The sequence below is a fragment of the Bos mutus genome, chromosome 15, assembly GCF_027580195.1.
Source record: "Bos mutus isolate GX-2022 chromosome 15, NWIPB_WYAK_1.1, whole genome shotgun sequence".
In the NCBI taxonomy this organism is placed as follows: Eukaryota; Metazoa; Chordata; class Mammalia; order Artiodactyla; family Bovidae; genus Bos; species Bos mutus.
In genome coordinates this window covers 44,502,376-44,523,837 of record NC_091631.1, presented here as the reverse complement: position 1 = coordinate 44,523,837, position 21,462 = coordinate 44,502,376, and the positions used below count along the sequence as shown (strand labels likewise).

Below are 21,462 nucleotides of genomic sequence, written 5' to 3'. Positions count from 1 at the left end.
TATGTAAAGATATTTTGTGATGTAGAAAAGAGCCGTCTGGTTATGAGTTATCATTGGGCCACCTTCTCACCTGGCTGTTGTGAGGATTAAATATGATGCGAAAGCACTTTAAACACTCCACGTGATGGGCGGACTACTAATTACACACCCCGCAGCACCTGATCCACTGTGAGGAAACGGTAGACGCTGGTTGGAGTGAACGATTTTATATCTTCCCTGTTCCTTTCAATCCTCCAATCACAAGCTAATGTCCGCAGGCCTGGGGCCAAAACCACGAATCTGGGAGCTGCTGTCCGGATGGAGACGAGCGCAGAGTCCAAGAAGAGGGCACGGGAACAGTAAAGTAGTTCAGTGGCTGGGGGGCGCTTTGGACGCTGGGTTTGAGAGGTGGCCGACTGGGGTCCCCGGAGTCCCTCTCCTCTGGTCTGGGGCTGCACAAAAAGACATCCCAAGCCTGCTGGGCACTATACCCCAGGAGCCCGACTCATTCGCAGCTACCGGAGTTAGAGCCTCACGCGACTCACCCAAGCCCCGCCCACTACCTCAGGTAGGCCCTCCGCACCAGCCAATCCGAAAGAAGCCTGGGTGCGGAAGGCGGTGCTTTCCCGACCGGAAGTGACGTCTATGCTTGGCTGGCCGCGGTGTCCGCCGAAGCTCTCGGCAGCGGCTGAGGCGACTGAGTGGAAAATGGCTCGGATTTTTGCGGCTGTGGCGCCTTGGGTTGTGGTGGAGGCAGAGGCTCAGGCAGCGTGAGGTGAGGAACAGTAGGTGCGGCGGGGGCCGGAACCGGGGACCCTGCTCTCCAAAGGCGCTGAAGGGCCCCTGGGGTCTTGGATGGGAGAGTCTCTTGCCGCGGCCCCAAGTCCCCCGGGTGTCCGCTTCTGACCCTCCATCCCGTACTCTTGGCGCTGCCCCAGTCCGACTCACCTCTCCCTGGGCCTTGCTTCCATCCCGGCCGTTGCCAGCTTCCCCTCCGAAGGTGCCCGCATCCCACCAGGACCCTTTTGTCGGGGGTGGTGGGTGGAGGGGGCTCCTGGGAGTTAGTATTGTCCGAAAGGGCGAGGGGAAGCCACCCCCTTGTTCTCGGGACCGGGCTGGAGCCGCAGTGGCGGGTCCTATTCTCTGGTCGAATTGTTGAATTCTGCCGAGTGCGTGTGTTGCACTTCTCAGTTGTGAACCGTCCCCCGTCCCCTCCCCGCTTCTTTTCGCCTCCTTGTCCCATCTCCGGCTTTGGGGGCTACAGATCCTTTTTCTTCTCCACCCACCCCCCTTCCCCGGTTGCTTTTTTTTTTTTTTGCCGCGAATCCAATCCACTTGCTTCAGGAAGACAGTATTATTTCTGTGTGTATTTAGCGCATCATCTTTCTGGGAGGGCGGTCAGATTAAAAATATTTGCCTAAGTCTTCTTGAGTGACGGAGGAACAATAAATAATTGAAGGAAAAAGAGCGCATGCTTTATGGTTTGGCTTTAAAAACGAGATTCTGCAGCTTTGGAGTTTTTTGGGGGGGCGGGTGGAGCAGGCATTGCGGAGGGAAATGAGAAAGGAGAAAAATAAGGAGTAAAGTCTGGAGATAAGGAACGTGGAAGAGGGAGCCTGTGCTAGTTCTTTCCTTCTGTTAGTCTGATGGGAGTTCAGGTTGTAATTATATTTTTATTTTGAACAGTGGGTGTTGAATTGAGTGTAAAGAAGGAGACCTTTGTTTTTGAACAAGATTATTTATTAAAGCAGTACCCCAAAATCTTTGCAGGTTGGTGTCAGGCAGAAAGATGCTGTTGGAAAAATTGTGTAACATTGGTGCAGCAAAGCCACAGATTAGAAGAGATTCAGAAAAAAGAAAGCTATTCTTAGAAGAGTGGTGAAGGAAGGCTGTAGGGAGATCCAGGAACACTGATTCCAGGCTAGACTTTGTACCTTTGCCTCCTTGGCTTGTGGTTAAGTTTCCACATAAGACGCCTCTCAGCAACTCAGCCAGGGCTGGGGCTGATGCTCTTATTCAGAGGAGCAAATTAGACCGAAGTGCTTTAGTTGAGGTCTGTACTGTTGAAGATAACTGCTTGTTTAATATTATGATAGTCTTTAAGTACTGAAAAACATTTTGACTGGATTATTTAACTCAAACCTATTTCAAGAGTGATTTTACATAGGTACAAAGTACATATAGAGCTGCTTCAAGTAATTTTGCCTAAATTAGTAGATTCCAAACCAGTTTTTTTCTTAGGAAAGTCTCTGTTGTGTTGTGTTTTGTATGCATGTCGCTTGCAGTTTTTCTTGGCAAGCAATATATGTACATTGTTTTCATCCATAGATTTTACAGTTTTTTCTGTTTCATGGGATATAAAAGTTGGCATGCTTGCATTTAGGAATTCTAGAAACTATAACTTTATGTAATAATTAGTTGTATATTAAGCATATGATTCATTGTTTCTTCCTTCTGCTGTAAATGATTCTAAAATTTTCAATTAATTGAAGATTGGTACATCAGTTCCCATGTCCAGGAATCATTCTTTAATCTAGCCCAGTGTTTTTGCACTTAGTAAGCACATTCAGTAAATGAACTTATACCTAACCAAGAATGTTGAATTTCCCAAGAGTTCAGAGTTCTTATCAGAGCATTGGACCAAATTTTTCAGAGCAACAGGGCGAAGCAGTTTTTTTTATGCTGTGTAACTTGTGTTTCTTTGATAGTATAAATTACCCATTTTATTGTATTTGCCATATTCCAAAAATAATTTAAGGCATGTAAATTATAAAGGTGAATATTTCAGTACAGTTCATTTACTTGATTTGTGGTGTACCTGACTAAGGCTAAAAGTCCATTTTATGGAAGATCTGGTTGTATCCAGAGGGCCTACAGGGTGCCTGGTACAGCAGTGGTTCTAGGAATAGAAAAACGAATGAGATAGTACTTGTCCTCAATAAGTTCTCTAGTCCATTTGGGGAGACAAACACAAATTATAACAGTATGGATATAATGGCATGTAAGGATGGTGGATCCAAAATACTAAGAATGATATGATCACCTGGCTTGAGAGATGGAGAGAGAATGAGTGCATCTGATGAGGATGGAGGTGCTCAAATTGAGTATTAAAGGATTAATTCTTTTTATTAATGAGGGAAAGTTAGACGTTATCAGCTTCCAGACCCTGCCGAGATACTACCAAGCTGTTTAATACCTCTGGTATCTTGTTTCTTTCATGTGAGAGTTGGACTACATCTAAATCACTGCTGTTTAGTAGAAATATTAAATGAGAGCCACGTAGGTAAGGTATTTTACATTTTCTTGGTAAATCTTTGAAATCTGGTGTTCATTTTACACTTAGAACACATCTTACTTTGGACTAACTACTTGTCAAGCTCTCAGTAGCTGTTGTGTTTATTGTTTAATTGGTAAGTCGTGCCCACTACTCTTTTGGGATCCCATGGACTGTAGCCCGCCAGACTCCTCTGTCCATGGGATTTCCCAGGCAAGAACACTGGAATGGGTTGCCATTTCCTTCCCCAGGGGATCGTCCCTACTCAGGGATTGAACCCGAGTGTCCTGCATTGGCAGGTGGACTCTTTACCATTGAGCCATCTGGGAAGCCCTGTTTGTGTTTAGCATATACAATACTGGACAATACAGTTCAAGAATATGAAAATTCTGCTTTTCTGTCTCGGATTCTTGCTTGAAAAGAAAAAACAACTCCTATGAGAATAGTATAAATGTAGTCATTTATAATTTCTACTCCTTTTGATAGTATTCATACATGCCTTTAGATTGGAATTATACTTGAAAATGATTTGCTAAAAAAAAAAAAAAGAAGAAATTGATTTGCTGTAGGATATCGTTCAGGTTGTTCATAGAGTTTTTGTTGGGACTGTTTTCCCTGTGTCTGGTGCAGTCAGGTTTTGAAACATCTTTCTTTTGTGCTTTTATGTATACTTTGTATCTCTCTTGGTCTCTGCAGTCTGTTCTTTATAACAAGTGATGGATTCAAAGCACAGTGAGAGAATGTACATGGACATTTTGCTGCTGCTGCTAAGTCGCTTCAGTCGTGTCCGACTCTGTGCGACCCCATAGACGGCAGCTGACCAGGCTCTCCGGTCCCTGGGATTCTCCAGGCAAGAACACTGGAGTGGGTTGCCATTTCCTTCTCCAATGCATGAAAGTGAAAAGTGAAAGTGAAGTTGCTCAGTCTTGTCTGACTCTTAGCGACCCCATGGACTGCAGCCCACCAGGCTCCTCCATCCATGGAATTTTCCAGGCAAGAGTACTGGAGTGGGGTGCTATTGCGAATGGAGATTTGTACAATTTTAAACAGCTTTTTGGATTTCTTAAAAACATTTAAAAAATATTTTTATTTATTTATTTTTGGCTGTACTGGGTCTTTGTCGCTGTGCAGGCTTTTCTCTATTTGCGGCAAGTGGGAGCTAGTCTCTAGTTGCGGTGCAAGGGCTCCTCACTGCGGTGGCCTCTTGTCGCTAAGCATGGCTCTAGGGTATGTATGTTGCAGCTCTGGGGTCTAGAGCACAGTTCAGTAGGCTCAGTAGTGGCGCACGGGCAGAGTTGCTCTGTAGCATGTGGAGTCTTCCTGGACCAGGGATTGAACCTGTGTCTCCTGCATTGGCAGGCAGATTCTTTACCACTAAGCAGCCACCAGGGAAGCCCAGAGTTTCTTAAATTTTTTAATTCAGCTATTTGGGTACAAAAGTGAATGGGGTATTTAAACACTCTTGATTGTAATAGATTTGAAGGCAATTATTTAGCAGAGTATTTATCTTTTCACCTTGAGAATGAATTAATATACTATAAAATTGACAACCCTATTGTTAAACACATAGCTTTCATTAGTCTTATAATACAAAAGTTACCTTATTGATGAATAAATGATGTACAACGCTGATTCATTTAATTTGTTGTGCATTGAGTTTGGTTTTAAAAAAAAAATAGGCTTATTTTAGTCATGATAACTATGACTAACAATGATAAAGTAAATAACGTCCTTACATTTGTGTTGATTGATGATTATAGAGCCTTTAATTCTCCCCCTCCACCAGCCTTATTCTTTGTGAAGTAAATAGAGCAGGTATTTTTTTCATTTTCTTGAAGAGGAAAATGAGACCCAGTGAAGCTGTGACTTGTTTTGGATAATACATTACAGATACTGCTTGAACATAGCAGGCTTACAATGCTAGCCTAGAGTTCTCTTCATTGCATCTCTTCTATGGTGCTCGAGTGTTTAGATACATAGCCCTTAACAGATTTTGGAGTGTATTGATGGGTAATTCCTGCCTTGAAGCAGAGAGTAGTTTAGTTATTAAAAAATTATTAATGGGAAAGAAAAATGTAAGGGGTGGTATTGTTGTTTAGTCGCTAAGTCGTACCCAACTCTTTTGCCACCCTATGGACTGCAGCCTGCCAGACTCCTTTGTCCATGGGATTTCTCAGGCAAGAATACTGGAGTGGGTTACCACTATGGTTTAGTTACACTTAAAATTGGGCTTCCGTCGTAGCTCAGGTGGTAAAGAGTCTGACTGCAATGCAGGAGAACTGGGTTTGATCCCTGGGTTGGGAAGATTCCCCTGGAGAAGGAAATGGCAACCCACTCCAATATTCTTGCCTGAAGAATCCCATGAACAGAGGAGCCTGGCTGGCTGCAGTCTATGGGGTCGCAAGAGTCGGACGTGACTGAGCAACTAAGCGCACGCACACACACTTAAAATAGATGAGAGTTAACTAGGCAAGATTTTTTATTTTGAGCAAAGAATTTAGATTTTAAACTATTATTGTAGGAAGAAAGTGATGAAGTGTCAAGGACAGAGCTATACCAGTGTTCAGGGAACAACTTGGGGAAAACTTAGATAAGAGAAGAAATTAAGCTTTAAGGAAGGATTTGCATGGCTCATTTAAAAACATAAAAACGGGGGGCCGCCTGCACGCGGGGTGTGTGAGGACGCGCTCCCCGGTCGTGGAGTGCTTGAGCTCAGAAGTGGTGGCTGTGGTACCTGCTGCTGCCACCCGTTCGGACGCAGAGCATCGGACGTGAGCGCTGTCGCGTGGGGCTGGAAGGTGAAGCTATGATGGCCATCAGTGAAAATATTCTCTTTGGAATGGGAAATCCTCTTCTTGACATCACTGCTGTAGTGGATAAGGATTTCCTTGGTAAGTATTCTCTTAAACCTAATGACCAGATTTTGGCTGAAGAGAAACATAAGGAACTGTTTGATGAACTTGTAAAAAAATTCAAAGTTGAATATCATTCTGGTGGCTCTACCCAGAATTCAATTAAAGTGGCCCAGTGGATGATTCAGCAGCCACACAAAGCAGCAACATTTTTTGGATGCATTGGGATAGATACATTTGGGGAGATCCTGAAGAAAAAAGCTGCTGAAGCCCATGTGGATGCTCATTACTATGAACAGAATGAGCAGCCAACAGGAACTTGTGCTGCATGCATCACTGGTGGCAACAGCTCACTTGTAGCTAATCTTGCTGCTGCCAACTGTTACCAAAAGGAAAAACATCTTGATATGGAGAAAAACTGGATATTGGTGGACAAAGCGAGAGTTTATTATATACTAGGTTTTTTCCTCACAGTTTCTCCAGAGTTGGTTTTAAAAGTGGCTCACCATGCTTCTTGAAACAACAGAATTTTCACTTTGGATCTGTCTGCACCATTTATTAGTCAGTTCTACAAGGAATCATTGATGAAAGTTATGCCTTTTGTTGACATACTTTTTGGAAATGAGGTGGAAGCTGCCACTTTTGCTAGAGAGCAAGGCTTTGAGACTGAAGACATTAAAGAAATAGCCAGAAAGACAGGCTCTGCCAAAAGTCAACTCAAAGAGGCAGCGAATCGTGATTTTCACCCAAGGGAGAGAGGACACCATACTGGCTACAGAAAGTGAAGTCACCACTTTTGCTGTCTTGGATCAAGACCAGAAAGAAATTGTCGATACCAGTGGAGCTGGAGATGCATTTGTTGGAGGTTTTCTGTCTCAGCTGGTCTCTGACAAGCCCCTAACTGAATGCATCTGTGCTGGCCACTATGCTGCAAGTGTCATAATTAGGAGGACTGGCTGCACCTTTCCTGAGAAGCCAGACTTCCACTGATGGAAAAGCATGAAACTGCATCCCAGGAGTACAGACACTGCCTTGATTGTTTCCTGAGAATTCCCATATTAATAAAGAAGAAAATGCCACCTTTCCTACTATAATAATGTTGAATCTTAATATAGGGGGTACAGTAATACACAATAGAATCTTTATTCTCTCAACAACCTAAAGTAGGAGGTTTATTTCCATAGTCTGATAGTGCCAGGTAAATGTCAATTAAACAGAAATATAGTATTTCAATTGAAATTTTTGTTTCATTTTCCATTACATTGTAAATTCATGTGTACTAAGCAAAGTGATCATTTTTTTACATTTCTGCTTTGAATGCAGATGCAATTTAATAGAATAGATTTTTTTAAAGGAATTAAAGATAATACATAAATCTTTAGCTTTTATACAAGTATATTTAATTCAGAAGTGTTTGTACACATATACACACACATGTGTTCATATATGTACCACATATATACATGACAAATGGTTAAGGTACAGAAATATTTATCTTTCCAAGTTATGCCAAGTAATTTCATCAGTGTGTACTCAAATATGTAATAAATTTTGGATAATTAATTTGCCAAATTATAAGCTATATTAAAATATTCAAGTCATAATCTTATATTTACTTATGGTACTCTGTATTTGATACAAATAAAAACTTGTCATAAAGGGAAAAAAAATAAAAACATAAAAACAACACAGGTGAAGTAGGAGATGAGGATAAATAGACATCTGCAATAAATATTTAGAGGCCAGTGGTCAGAATTTTTATATTATTTGGATGATTCAGGAAATCTTAGCACATACTCTAAACTTGTGGCTTGAGTAGTGTGGAAGACATGGCTAAGAGTATGGAAAGACAGGTTGTTGACTAATGAGCAGCAGAGTAATTTGAGTTCCTATTGTGAAATCAGTAGGGATTTGATAAGAATTTTACTATGAGAAAAGAATAGGCAGTGTTCATAAAGGAGAATTGGTTTAAAAATTTGCAGTATGGGAAATTCTAATTGAAACAGGTAATTTTTAGAAGTATTTTCCTATAAAAAAACTGAAATTGACAATTTACTTTCAGAAAATGCTCAGAGAAACAGGAAGATGTTGAGTATTGTTAAAGTTCTACTGTGGAGTGGGAGGAAAAAGCAGACGATCTTTCTAGATAAAAGGGGAAAATGAGAAGAGACAATAGAAGGAAGTCAAAGATAAGGGGTACTTACCTTCTGGTGAGGTGGGAAAAGAACTTGGCTATTGTTGGGAGAGCTACATCCCATTGGGCTTCCCTTGTAGCTCAGTTGGTATAGAATCTGAAAGCAATGCAGGAGACCTGGGTTCAATCCCTGGGTTGCGAAGATTCCCTGGAGAGGGAAATGGCAGCCCACTCTGGTATTCTTGCCTGGAGAATCCCATGGACAGAGGAGCCTGGCAGGCTATACCATTTATGGGATCGCAAGAGTCAGACACGACTGAGCAACTAAGCACAAAGCATCAATACCTGTCTATTAGGGAATGGGAGAATACTTTTTCAAATGTTTTATTTGCAGTTTTGGAAATCATACAAAGCAGGTATACACCCCACCCCAGCCCCCATAAACTCTGAAGGAGTTGCTGCTGCTGCTGCTGCTAAGTCACTTCAGTCGTGTCCGACTCTGTGCGACCCCATAGACGGCAGCCCACCAGGCTCCCCCGTCCCTGGGATTCTCCAGGCAAGAACACTGGAGTGGGTTGCCATTTCCTTCTCAATGCATGAAAGTGAAAAAGTGAAAGTGAAGTCGCTCAGTTGTGTCCGACTCTTAGCGACCCCATGGACTGCAGCCCACCAGGCTCCTCCATCCATGGGATTTTCCAGGCAAGAGTACTGGAGTGGGGTGCCATTGCCTTCTCCACCCCAGCCCCCATAACTCTGACGGAGTTACCTGTAATTAAAACCATAGTGCTGTGAGTAGCCATAACCAGATTGATTTATTAAATCACTTTGTATGTGTTCATAATGTAATTTATAACTGTTCTGACTTTTCTTTTTTGTTTAGTGTGTACGTGAATTGAGCAAAGCACTCTTTGGCTTGAGAATGTAGCCTGCTTTCATCTGACTAGATTGCATGATGATATTTATCAGACTAGAATTCTGCGTATATTAAAATACATGACATGAGATTGTAGCTGTTCAGGTTTTTTTTTAAAGACAGTTATTAATATATAATTTACTTATAGTAAAATGCATCTGTTTTGGGTGTACAACGCTATTGTTGTTGCTAAGTCACTTCAGTCGTGTCCTAATGTGTGTGACTCCATAGACGGCAGCCCACCAGGCTCCCCCGTCCCTGGGATTCTCCAGGCAAGAACACTGGAGTGGGTTGCCATTTCCTTCTCCAATGCATAAAAGTGAAAATTGAAAGGGAAGTTGCTCAGTCGTGTCCGACTCTTTGCGACCCCACAGACTGCAGCTTACCAGGCTCCTCCGTTCGTGGGATTTTCCAGGCAAGAGTACTGGAGTGGGGTGCCATCGCCTTCTCCAAAGATGCTATAAATTATAAGGAATAGTAACAGTATGTAACTGCCTCTACCATAGTTAAAATATGAAATAATTGCATCACTTTAGAAAGTGTCCTTATGCCCTTTGTAAATTGGTCCCTCCCACTCACCCTCCAGTCTCTGGCAGCAACAGATTTTTCTTTTGCATTTCTATAGTTTTGCATTCCAAGAATGGCATATAAAATTGGCATCATCCTATACCTATAGTCTTCTGAATCTGGCTTCTTTCACTTAGCATGTTTTGAGATTCAATATACCCTTTCAACAAAAAGCCAAATTTTTATAACAGTTTTAGACTACAGAAAAATTGTTAAGATAGTACAGAGAATCCCGACAAACTCTGGACCTGGTTTCCTGTATTACTTTTTATGTATGTAAACTATATTTGCTAACTGTCAAGAACAAGATTCTAGAATTAAGTTTTTTGTGTGGAAGGTGTGTGAAGGTTTCTGTCAAGATAACTATCTAATAACTTTTTATTGTAAACTATATATACCAAAATTTGTCATTTAATCATTTTTAAGTGTATATTTCAGTGACATTATATTTACGATGTTAATGCAGCCATCACCGCTTTCTATTTCCAAAGTTTTTCATCACCCCAAACAGATACTCTGTACCATTAAGCAGTAACTACCCCGTCCCTTTCTTCCTGCTGCTGCTGCTAAGTCACTTTAGTCGTGTACAACTCTGTGCGACCCCATAGACGGCAGCCCACCAGGCTCCCCCGTCCCTGGGATTCTCCAGGCAAGAATACTGGAGTGGGTTGCCATTGCCTTCTCCACCTCTTCTTCCTAGCTCCTGGTAATTGCTAATCTACTTTTCTGTCTCTTTGACTTTACTTAATTGCCAGGATATGGAGGCAACCTCAACTGCCAGTCAACAAATGAATGGATAAAGATACTCTGTGTGTGTGTGTGTGTGTGTGTGTGTGTGTGTGTGTGTGTGTGTGTGTGTGTGTGTACACACCATGGAATACTACTTGGGCATAAGGAAATTTTGTCATTTGTAACAATATGGATAGACTTGGCAGATATTATGTTAAGTGAAATAAACCAGACAGAGAAAGACACATATATATCACTTAAATGTAGAATCTAAAAATTCAACAAACTATTGAATACAACAAAAAAAGAAACAGACTCACAGATATAGAGAACAAATAAGTGGTGAAGGGCAACATGAGGGTAGAGGATTGAGTGTTACAAACTATTATGTATAAAATAAGCTATAAGGATATATTGTACAATACAGGGAATATAGCCAATATTCTATAATAACTATAGAGTATAACCTTTAAATAATGTGGGGACTTCTCTGGTGGTCCAATGGTTTGGACTCTATTGTCACTGCTGAGGGCTCGGGTTCAATCCCTGGTCAGGGAACTAAGATCCCACAGACCACACGGAGTTTTGGGCCAAAAAAATTGGGAAAAAGCAAATTGTGAATCACTATATTGTATACCTGTAACTTATGTAATATCATACATCAACTATACTTCAATTTTTTTTAAAGTGTTAAAATGTGGCTGCAACATTTTATATTCCTATTGGCAAAGTGTGAGGGTTTCAGTTTCTCTATATCCTTGTCAATGCTTCTTTTCCTTTATTTATTTATTTATTTATATTGAACTATAGTTGATTTACAATCTTGTGTTAACTTCAGGTGTATGTGGTTATCTTCCCTGGTGGCTCAGCAGTAAAGAATCTGCATGCCAACACAGGAGATGTGGATTTGATCCCTGGTTGGGGAACATCCCCTGGAGAAGGAAGTGGCTACCCACTCCAGTATCCTTGCCTGGAAAAATCTCATAAACAGAGAATCCTGGTGGGCTGCAGTCCATGGGGTTGCAAAGAGTCAAGCATGACTTAGTGACTAAATAACAATGTACAGTTATACACACACACACACACACACACACACATATTCTTCAGGTTCTCTTCCCTTCAGTTCAGTTCAGTTCAGTCACTCAGTCGTGTCCGACTCTTTGCGACCCCATGAATCGCAGCACACCAGGCCTCCCTGTCCATCACCAACTCCCGGAGTTCACTCAGACTTACATCCATCGAGTCAGTGATGCCATCCAGCCATCTCATCCTCTGTCGTCCCCTTCTCCTCCTGTCCCCAATCCCTCCCAGCATCAGAGTCTTTTGCAATGAATCAGCTCTTCGCATGAGGTGGCCAAAGTACGGGAGTTTCAGCTTCAGCATCATTCCCTCCAAAGAAATCCCAGGGCTGATCTCCTTCAGAATGGACTGGTTGGATCTCCTTGCAGTCCAAGGGACTCTCAAGAGTCTTCTCCAACACCACAGTTCAAAAGCATCAATTCTTCGGCACTCAGCTTTCTTCACAGTCCAAGTCTCACATCCATACATGACCACTGGAAAAACCATAGCCTTGACTAGACGGACCTTTGTTGGCAAAGTAATGTCTCTGCTTTTCAATATACTATCTAGGTTGGTCATAACTTTTCTTCCAAGGAGTAAGTGTCTTTTAATTTCATGGCTGCAGTCACTATCTGCAGTGATTTTGGAGCCCCCAAAAATAAAGTCTGACACTGTTTCCACTGTTTCCCCATCTATTTGCCTTGAAGTGATGGGACCAAATGCCATGATCTTAGTTTTCTGAATGTTGAGCTTTAAGCCAGCCTTTTCACTTTCCTCTTTCACTTTCATCAAGAGGCTTTTTATTTCCTCTTCACTTTCTGCCATAAGGGTGGTGTCATCTGCATATCTGAGGTTATTGAAAAATACTGAGTGTAGTTCTCTGTGCTATATAAGTAGGTCTTGGTTGATTGTCTATCCTTTTTAAAAATTATAGTCATTCTAGTAGGTGTGAAATGGTATCTCATTGTGGTTTTGATTTGCATTTGGGTAAACTCCAGGAGTTGGTGATGGACAGGGAGGCCTGGCGTGCTGAGATTCATGAGGTCGCAAAGAGTCAGACACGACTGAGCGACTGAACTGAATGAACTGAACTGAACTGAATGAGTAGTGGTGTTGAGCATCTTTTTATATGCTTATTAGCAATAAGCAGCCTTTTTTTTTGGAATCTTAACCACTGGACCACCAGGGAAGTTCCTAAGCTACCTTTCAGGTAGCTGAACTAAGCTACCTTTGTTCTAATATTTGAACAAATGTAATGAAAAGACTCTGATGCTGGGAGGGATTGGGGACAGGAGGAGAAGGGGATGACAGAGGATGAGATGGCTGGATGGCATCACTGACTTGATGGACGTGAGTCTGAGTGAACTCCGGGAGTTGGTGATGGACAGGGAGGCCTGGCGTGCTGCGATTCATGGAGTCGCAAAGAGTCGGACACGACTGAGCGACTGAACTGAATGTATTTTTTAAATGCCTTTTATATATATTATATATGTATATAATATTATTATATATATATTATTTTATCTGATCCTGACAACACTATATCTATGCTTTACATATGAGAAAACTAAGAAAAAGACAGATTAAATAAATTATTTAGGAATACACAGTTAATAAGAAGGAGTTATGATATTTGAGCTTGGGTCTACTCAAAAAAAATGCAACTTCATTTTTTCTTCTTTGTTATCACTTGTTTTTATAAAACTAGTAATTTTCATGCATTACTTGAAAAAAATTACATATTTCGAAATGTAATTACATTACATTTCACAAAAACTTGTGAAAACAAGTTTTTGTTAGCCATAGAAATTGACAGTTTGGGAGAAAAAATTCAGAAGTATTCACATCATTTTCATTATTATTCCTTATTTGGGGGCTCTCAGTTGTATTTTTTCCTACCTTAAACCATGTTGGAAATGGAAGCATATACCATAACAACACAAAAAGCTTACTGTTATTTGCCGTGTTGGAATTGGGGTAATATCAGAGTATATTTAATGATTCATGTTAAATGAATGAACAATAAAGTAGTCCAAAGTTCACTAATTATCTTCACAAAGCAGTACTACTGTTGGGATTCTGGGTTAGATTGAAAACTGCTTTGTCAGTAAAGTGTCTTTGTATAGGACCTCTTGCTAATAACAGTGTTTCCCTCTCTGTCCCCCTCCCAAACACACACAGTGATACACATATGCAGATACAGAAAGTTGCTCTGGGCGAATGCTCTGATTGTGAATCTCCTATGTGTAGAATGCGCCAAGGGCTGAAGGTGATACAGTGACTGCCAGTGCTTATTAGACTCCAGTGTAGCTGTTGCTTTTTGTCAAAATGGAAGAATTAAGCCCTTTATTAGTTGTTTATAATCCTTGGGCAAAGCATAATTGTAAGTGTGGTATAGAGGTTAAAGAATACAAGATCCAGGCTAAGGCCATACATCTTTAAACTTGTGGAGAACCTTGGGAAGACTGTTAACTTTTCTCCATGACTTCACTGGTTTCTTATGTCCAGGTTATGGCTCCAGTTTCATCTTTTCCCTCATTCCACTATTAAAAATACTATCCCCTATCTAAATCACTCTCTATCACGCTACTTCCCCCCCACTTTATTTACTATCTAAACTTCTTTTCATTTGTTTAAACGAAGCCACTTATTTCCAGAATTGTCATTCTAATTCAGGTTATTGCTAATTTTTTCCTATACCGGTTCAGTTGTTTGTTAATTGGTTTCCTGGTTTCTGTTTTTGTTTTTCTTACATCTGTTTTTTGCAGAGCAAATAGAGATCTTTGAACAATGCAAATCAGATCACGTGAATGTCTGTGCATAAAACATACCTTCAGCTTCTTAATCTAATAATTGAGTATACTGGTTTTCCCCTCCTTGGAGGTATATTAAGTTTGACTATAAAAGTTCATATTGGTAGATGGAAATTTTAGGTTTTTTTTTTTTTTAGAGAGGATTTTTAGGTGGAGAGAAATTGAGCTTGATGGTTTAACTTATTCTTAATTTTTATTTAAAAAATTTCACTAAAAATCTACAGAGTAAAATTAAGTTAGGTTGAAATGAAGAAGTTTGATTGTGGCATACCCTAAACCTAGAAATATAACTCTACACATTTAACATATCTAAATTTGGATAAAAATGATTAAACTGTACCAGAGAAATTATTATCGAAACCTCCCTGGTTTCTTTAGGAACAGGCTCTGTAGATAACTATATTGATTTGACCTAAACTCCACCATCTATGGGGTCGCACAGAGTCGGACACGACTGAAGCGACTTAGCAGCAGCAGCAGTAGCAGCCACCAATGTCAGTAAAAACTGAAGCCATTTCTTTCAAGTAGTTTAATCTACATTCCTCTGCAACCCCATTAGATTAATTCTCTGGTATATTTTTATCCTATTGGGCTTCACTCAACTTAAATTTGTTTGACTGATGACCTGCTTCACTTATAGAAAGTTCTTGGTCATTTTCTCTTCAAATATTTGTTCTGTTCAGTCTCTCCTCGCCTGGGACTCCAATTACATGCACAGTGAAAGTTACTCAGTTGTGTCCAACTCTTTGCGACTCCATGGACTGTAGTCTGCCAGGCTCACCTGTCCATGGAATTCTCCAGGCAAGAATACTGGAGAAGAGAACTGGGTAGCCATTCCCTTCTCCAGGGGATCTTCCCAACCCAAGGATTGAGCCCAGGTCTCCTGCATTGCAGGGGGATTCTTTACCGTCTGAGCTACCAGGAAAACCCAAGAATACTGGAGTGGGTAGCCGTTCCTGTCTCCAGGAGATCTTCGCAACCCAAGGATCGAACCCAGGTCTCCTGCATTACAGGTGGATTCTTTACTAGCTGAGGTACCAGGGAACCCCCCAATTACATGTATGTTAGACCATTTGAAATTGTCCGGTAGAATTCCAGCATTCTATTTTACTTCTCCTTTTTTCTCTTTTAGTTGGAATATTTTCTATTGATTTGTCTTTGAGTTTGCCAGTCTTCTTTGTTGTTAAGTCCATGTAATTAATTCTTCATTTCTGATACATTTTTATTTCCTAATATATTTTTTGGGTTCTTCCTTTTTTTAAAAAAAAAAAAAAGTGTATTACTCTGCTGAAATTTTCCCCTGCTTCATGTGTATCATCTATCTTTTCTGCTAAATTTAGCATTTTCATCCAGATTACTTTAAAAGTTCTCATTTGACAATTTCAACATTTGGGCCTATCTGTGTCTGCTTATTTTGACTGCCTCTTGCATGGGCCACATTTTCTTGTTTGTCTTGTAATCTTTGATTACATGCCAGACAGCTTGTCTAAATTTGGATCCTGAAATTTATTTATTACTTACTTAATATTTACCTTCAAAATACTCTCTATTTTGTCAGGCCACTAAATTGATAGTCTGATTTATAAGTCAGAGGGGTCTGTGCTTTGTTGCAGCTTTTAATTTGATTCGGTTCACTACTGCATTGAAATAGTTTGGGGCAGAATCATAACTTTCTCTTGAGTAGAATTTGAGATCTGAGCATTGTCTTGATTCCAGAGATTGGTTTTGTAGCCTTGCTGCCAGCTGTTTAGGTTGCTGGGAGTCTCTGTTGTCTAGTCCTGCTTTCTGTGTCTCATTGGATCTCTGCTTTGTTTCCGTTATCCCAGCTTCTGGAGGGCAGCTGTCTTAGAGTGTGCAAAAGTCTAGGATGCCTTGGAGGGCTTTTTCTTAGCTCTCTGCCATGTCCAGAGCCATCAGTAGCTGGAAACTTGGAGAGCTCTGATAGGTTTCTCCCTGCTCACCTCCCCAGTCCTTTTTGGCAAGTGGCTGCCTTGTACTTTACGGAGGCCCACACACCTCACCAGGGGATCTCTTTCAGCTTTTCTGTCCTGCTTCCAGCTTTTCAGTGTGCTACCTATGCATTTAGTAAAGCCCCATGGGAAAGAGTTGATGAGTGGGTATAGACTTGTTCCATGTCTGGGGTTCCATGTAATTCTTTATCTAGTATTTTAGACCACTCTGCCTTGCCTCTATCACTCCTCTGAATTCTAAACTGTCATGCTGGCCTCCATGTGATTGTTAGAAGTCTGGCTTATTTCACTTTAATCCTGTCTACAGTGCATTCTTCTCTCCCTGCTGTGTTAGGGTTGGGAGTAGTGATGGGCCTGATTTGAAGGTTTTATCACTTTCTGGAATTTAATTCATTTGGTTTTTTAATGTTGTCTACTCTCTGATGTCTTAAAACTATTTTTTTTAAAGCGTTTTTGGCTTGATTTTCATTGTTAGGGTGAGAGTGACAGTCTCTTGCCACTTTGTATATTCTAGTAAGAGAAAATTTATATTACGTATTTATGACATTCATTTTAAAATAGTAAAGCTTGAAATATCTAAAACTCTACCAAGGTTTAGATGAAAGTGAAAGTGTTAGTCGCTCATCACGTCTGACTCTTTATGACCCCATGAACTGTAGCCCACCAGGCTCCTCTGTCCATGGGATTCTCCAGGCAAGAATACTGGGTTGGGTTTCCACAGGCAGGTTCTTTACCATCTGAGTCTACTTTCTATCATTGGCTCTTCCCAGTCCTCCATTTTCAGGTATTCTCTTAGTAATTCCTTACCTCTGTCACCTCAGTCTGCTAAGGTAACTCTTCCTTTCCAAGTCAGACCCATGCATCTGTTGCTTCTGATTCTCTTATTCATCTGCACCCAGTGTCTGAGCTAGTACTAATATTTATCTTCTATCTCTTGTGCCTTTCAGTCTTTGTGCCCTGAATCCTCTTCAACCTACCACATGTTGAAATTGCTTCCCATTTTCAACAGCCATTCCTGACACCTCCTCCTATCTATCTAGTTCCCTTTACTGTCAAAGAATATGCCCTTTTTACATGTAATTCCTTGCTTTTTCAGTTTTCATACCTGTCTAAATCACTAATGAGAGTCTGAGAGTGGGAAATTAGGAGTGACTGCTAATGGGTAAGAGTTATACTGGGGGGTGATGAGAATGTACTGAAGTCTGATAGTGGTGATGGTCACACAACTCTGAATATATCAAAAATAACTATGGATGAATTTTATAAGTTAATTACATATCAGTAAAGTTGTTAAGATAATCCCAAATGACGTTTTAAATCTAGTTTTTTCAGTCCTCATTCTGTATCAGTCTCTGTAGCTTCTCCATTTTAGGACATCCTGTTCCCTTAGTTTTCTGTTACCAGTCTTTACACCTATCTGTTATTTTCTTTTGACCTTTTGTTTCCTGTTTAAATATTTGTGGCCCTCATGATTTCTCTTTTTCTCTCTTCACCCTGAACATTATCTCCATGCAGTCTCAATTACTTTCATGACTTCAGGCCTTTAGTTTTACATAGATAACAACTAAAGGTCATCTCTAAATTGCTCTGTTGAGCCCAAGGCCAGTATTTTAAGTCAGCAAGCAGACATGAACTGTACATCCCACATGTACTTAAAATAATAATGTGTTTCAGTCTGTCTAAAAAGCATGTGGCTCTGAAGAACAGTTCTGAAAATATGTACACACGATTTTCTTCCCTCAGAGAAAGAAATTCATGGTTGTTATTTGCCACATTTGAGATGATTTCTAAGTACTTTAAATGAAAACAAATGCAACAAGAGTGGATTAAAAATCTGTTGTGTCTCTTAGGTTAAAATGTTTGTTTTGAGTATATTTTTGTGTACTCTTGAGTATGTTGCAGAATACCGAAGACACTCCCCAGTGAAGAACTGCTTCTTGCTTGTCCCAAGACTGTTCTAGGTGCTTAGGGATATGAATGTGAATCCAGAAGTTAAATTCCAGCTTCATGAAATTTGTAGTCTAGTGGGGAAACATAGATAATAAAATAAGTAACATATGCAATATATAGGATGGTACTATGTGCTAAGAAGAAAATAAGTAAACTGCATAGGCAGTTGAGTTAGAGAACATTGGGTTATAACTAGGTTATCAGGGAAGACTTTAATCATATGTTACCTTCTCGATGGAAGACTTGAAGGAGGTGAAGAGGGAGCCATTCAGCTCTCCAGGGGAAAAACAGTCCAGTCAGAGGAAGCAAAAGAGCAAAAGCTCTGAGTGAGAGGCATATGTGTTTGAGGAACAAGGAGACCAGTGTGACAGTAGCAGAGAGGTGAGTTTTAGGAGAGAAGAAATAGGGTGACTAGTTTTAGAGTGCCTAGAGGACTTTTACAAAGATTTTATCTTTTCTCTGAGTGAGACAGAAACAACTGCAAGTTCTCAGCATAGGGGTGAGATGACCTTTTTCAGTATCATTCTGGGTGCTGTGTTGAGAATAGTGTGAAGGGGTAGGATTGAAGGGTGATGCAGACAGATTGGGAGGCTATTTTGGTCTAGGATGGTAGCAAGAATACAATGAAGAAATGCCTAAATTCAGAAATATTTGAAAGTATAGCCTCTAAGATTTTATACACATATCCATAACTATTTCATAGAGCCACCACCAAACATTACTGCCTTCCTGACATGCTATAATTGAATTAAGATTTTGTAGTTTAATTCAAATAAGAAGCAAACTAAATATACTGGACATGCATACAATGGTGAGTGTATACAGTCATCCCTCTCACTGATAGGAATATCTTACTATGTGTTTTTAAATGCAGTTAATATTTTTTAAGTGCATTGATCATGTTATGTGCAGTGCCTATGAAGTGATTCACAGATGGTGAAAATTTGAGAAACTGTATTTTATAGTTTGTTGTTTTCTTTTATCCCTTAACACTTTCCCCATATCCCTTAATGACTTAGAGCAGTATCCTTAATTTAGCCTAATAGATTGGCAAATGAAAAAGGATAATATAGCTGTTACTTGTATTTTTTTTTTCTATGGCATCACTAAAAAGGCGAACTTCTTGTGTTCACATAATTTGCTGTGTGGGGGTAAGGAAAAAAACTCACATGCAATTCATAATGCAGATGTTCTTTATTTTTCACATACCACGTATAATATAGAAAAGAAAGTTCAGTTTTTTAAATATGTGGGAAGTGGATTCTTTTTTATTGTGAAATAACAGAAAAAAGTTCACAAATCATGTATGATTGTTTAACAAATAGTAATTGTAAAACAAACTCTTGTTTAACCAGTTGTGACTTTACAGACTAAAATACTGCTGATATTCTGGAAGTCCCCAGTGTTGTTCTCCCTTATAAATCTCTCCCTCCCTCCATGAGCAGCCACTATTCTAACTTTTGATAATCTTTTCCTTTTCTTTGAGGTTACACTGCTACGTAAGCATTCTTAAACACTAGACAGTGTAGTTTTTCATGTTTTTGAACTTTATATGGATGAAATTTTCGTATTTTTGTCTCTCCCTTTGCCTCTCTGGTGGCTCAGATGGTAAACAATCAGGCCTGCAATACAGGAGACCTGGGTTCAATCCCTGGGTTGGGAAGATCCTCTGGAAAAGGGAATGGCAATGCACTCCAGTATTCTTGCCTGGGATATCCCATGAACAGAGGAGCCTGGTGGGCTCAAAGAGTTAATTAAGAGATGACTGAGTGACTAACACTTTCACTTTGTTTAACATTATTTTTCTAAGTTTTATCTTTTTTTTTTTTTTTCAAGAGTTTGTTCTGAGGCCAGCTATACTGTCACTCTCGCAGAACTCCTTCCCTCACACTTTTTATAGACTCTTGTGACATTGGCTACACTTGCCTTGGGTTTAATTCTATTGCTCCTTGAAGATAGGGACTGTATTTCTCATGTGCCTCTTCATATTATATCCATTGCATCTTGTACAATGCCTTGCAATGGTGGTGGTGAAGTCGCTAAGTCCTGTCCGACTCTTGCAATCCCATGAACTGTAGCCCACCAGGCTCTTCTCTTAATGGGATTTCCCAACTAGAGTACTGGAGTGAATTGCCATTTCCTTTTCAAGGGAATCTTCCCTACCTAGGGATCGAACCCAGATCACTCTCCTACATTGCAGGTAACCTCCTGCTTTACAGGCAGATTCTTTACCAACTGATTCTGAGCCACCACAGAAGCCCTTGTCTATTTTTTTATAGTTCTAATTCAATCTTTGGCACTGATGTACAGAATTCCGTTGAATGAATTACAATATAAAGAAAAGTAAATGTTTGGTCTTTGTCCCTAGTTCCTGTCATGCAACTCCTAAAACTCTTGGAATCTCCAGACCATTTTCTTTTGTATACTAATAAGATGACTATTGTCTGGGATCCCTGGATAGTTTCTGAATGAGGGCTAGTTGCCAGGAAGACCAAGGTGTGACTGCTGGGTTGGAACTTCCAGCTCCACCCCCTGACCTCTGGGGAAGGGACTCTCCACAGCTGGAAATTGAACTAATCAACCTGCCAGTGATTTAATGAACCATGCCTATGTAATAAAATCTCTGTAAAAGCTCTATACAGTCAGCAAAAACAAGACCAGGAGCTGACTATGGCTCAGATCATGAACTCCTTATTGCAAAATTCAGACTTAAATTGAAGAAAATAGGGGGAAACACTAGACTATTCAGGTAAGACCTAAATCAAAACCCTTACCATTATACAGTGGGAGTGACAAATAGATTCAAGGGATTAGATCTGATAGACAGAGTGCCTGAAGAACTGTGGACGGAAATTCATGACATTGTACAGGAGGCAGTGATCAAGACTATCCCCAAGAAAAAGAAATGCACAAGGGCAAAATGGTTGACTAAAGAGGCCTTACAAATAGCTGAGAAAAGAAGAGAAGCTAAAGGAAAAGGAGAAAAAGAAAGAAATATCCATCTGAAGGCAGAGTTCCAAAGAATAGCAAGGAGAGATAAGAAAGCCTTCCTAAATGATCAGTGCAAAGAAATAGAGGAAAACCATAGAATGGAAAGATTAGAGATCTCTTCAAGAAAATTAGAGATACCAAGGGAACACTTCATGCAAAGATGGGCACAATAAAGGACAGAAATAGTATGGACCTAACAGAAGCAGAAGATATTAAGAAGAGGTGGCAAGA

At 40.3% G+C, this 21,462-nt stretch overlaps 1 protein-coding gene and 1 pseudogene across 1 annotated transcript in view; both read left to right on the top strand.

Annotated features, from left to right (window-relative positions):
* Nucleotides 1–632: 632 nt before the first annotated feature.
* The window catches only part of PIK3C2A (phosphatidylinositol-4-phosphate 3-kinase catalytic subunit type 2 alpha), a 106,572-nt gene continuing 85,742 nt past the window's right edge, over nucleotides 633–21,462 (top strand). Inside the window, 1 exon segment of the mRNA XM_070384040.1 lies at nucleotides 633–754. The gene's annotated coding sequence lies outside the window, so the exon portion shown is untranslated.
* On the top strand, nucleotides 5,958–7,307 carry LOC102272376 (adenosine kinase pseudogene; annotated as a pseudogene).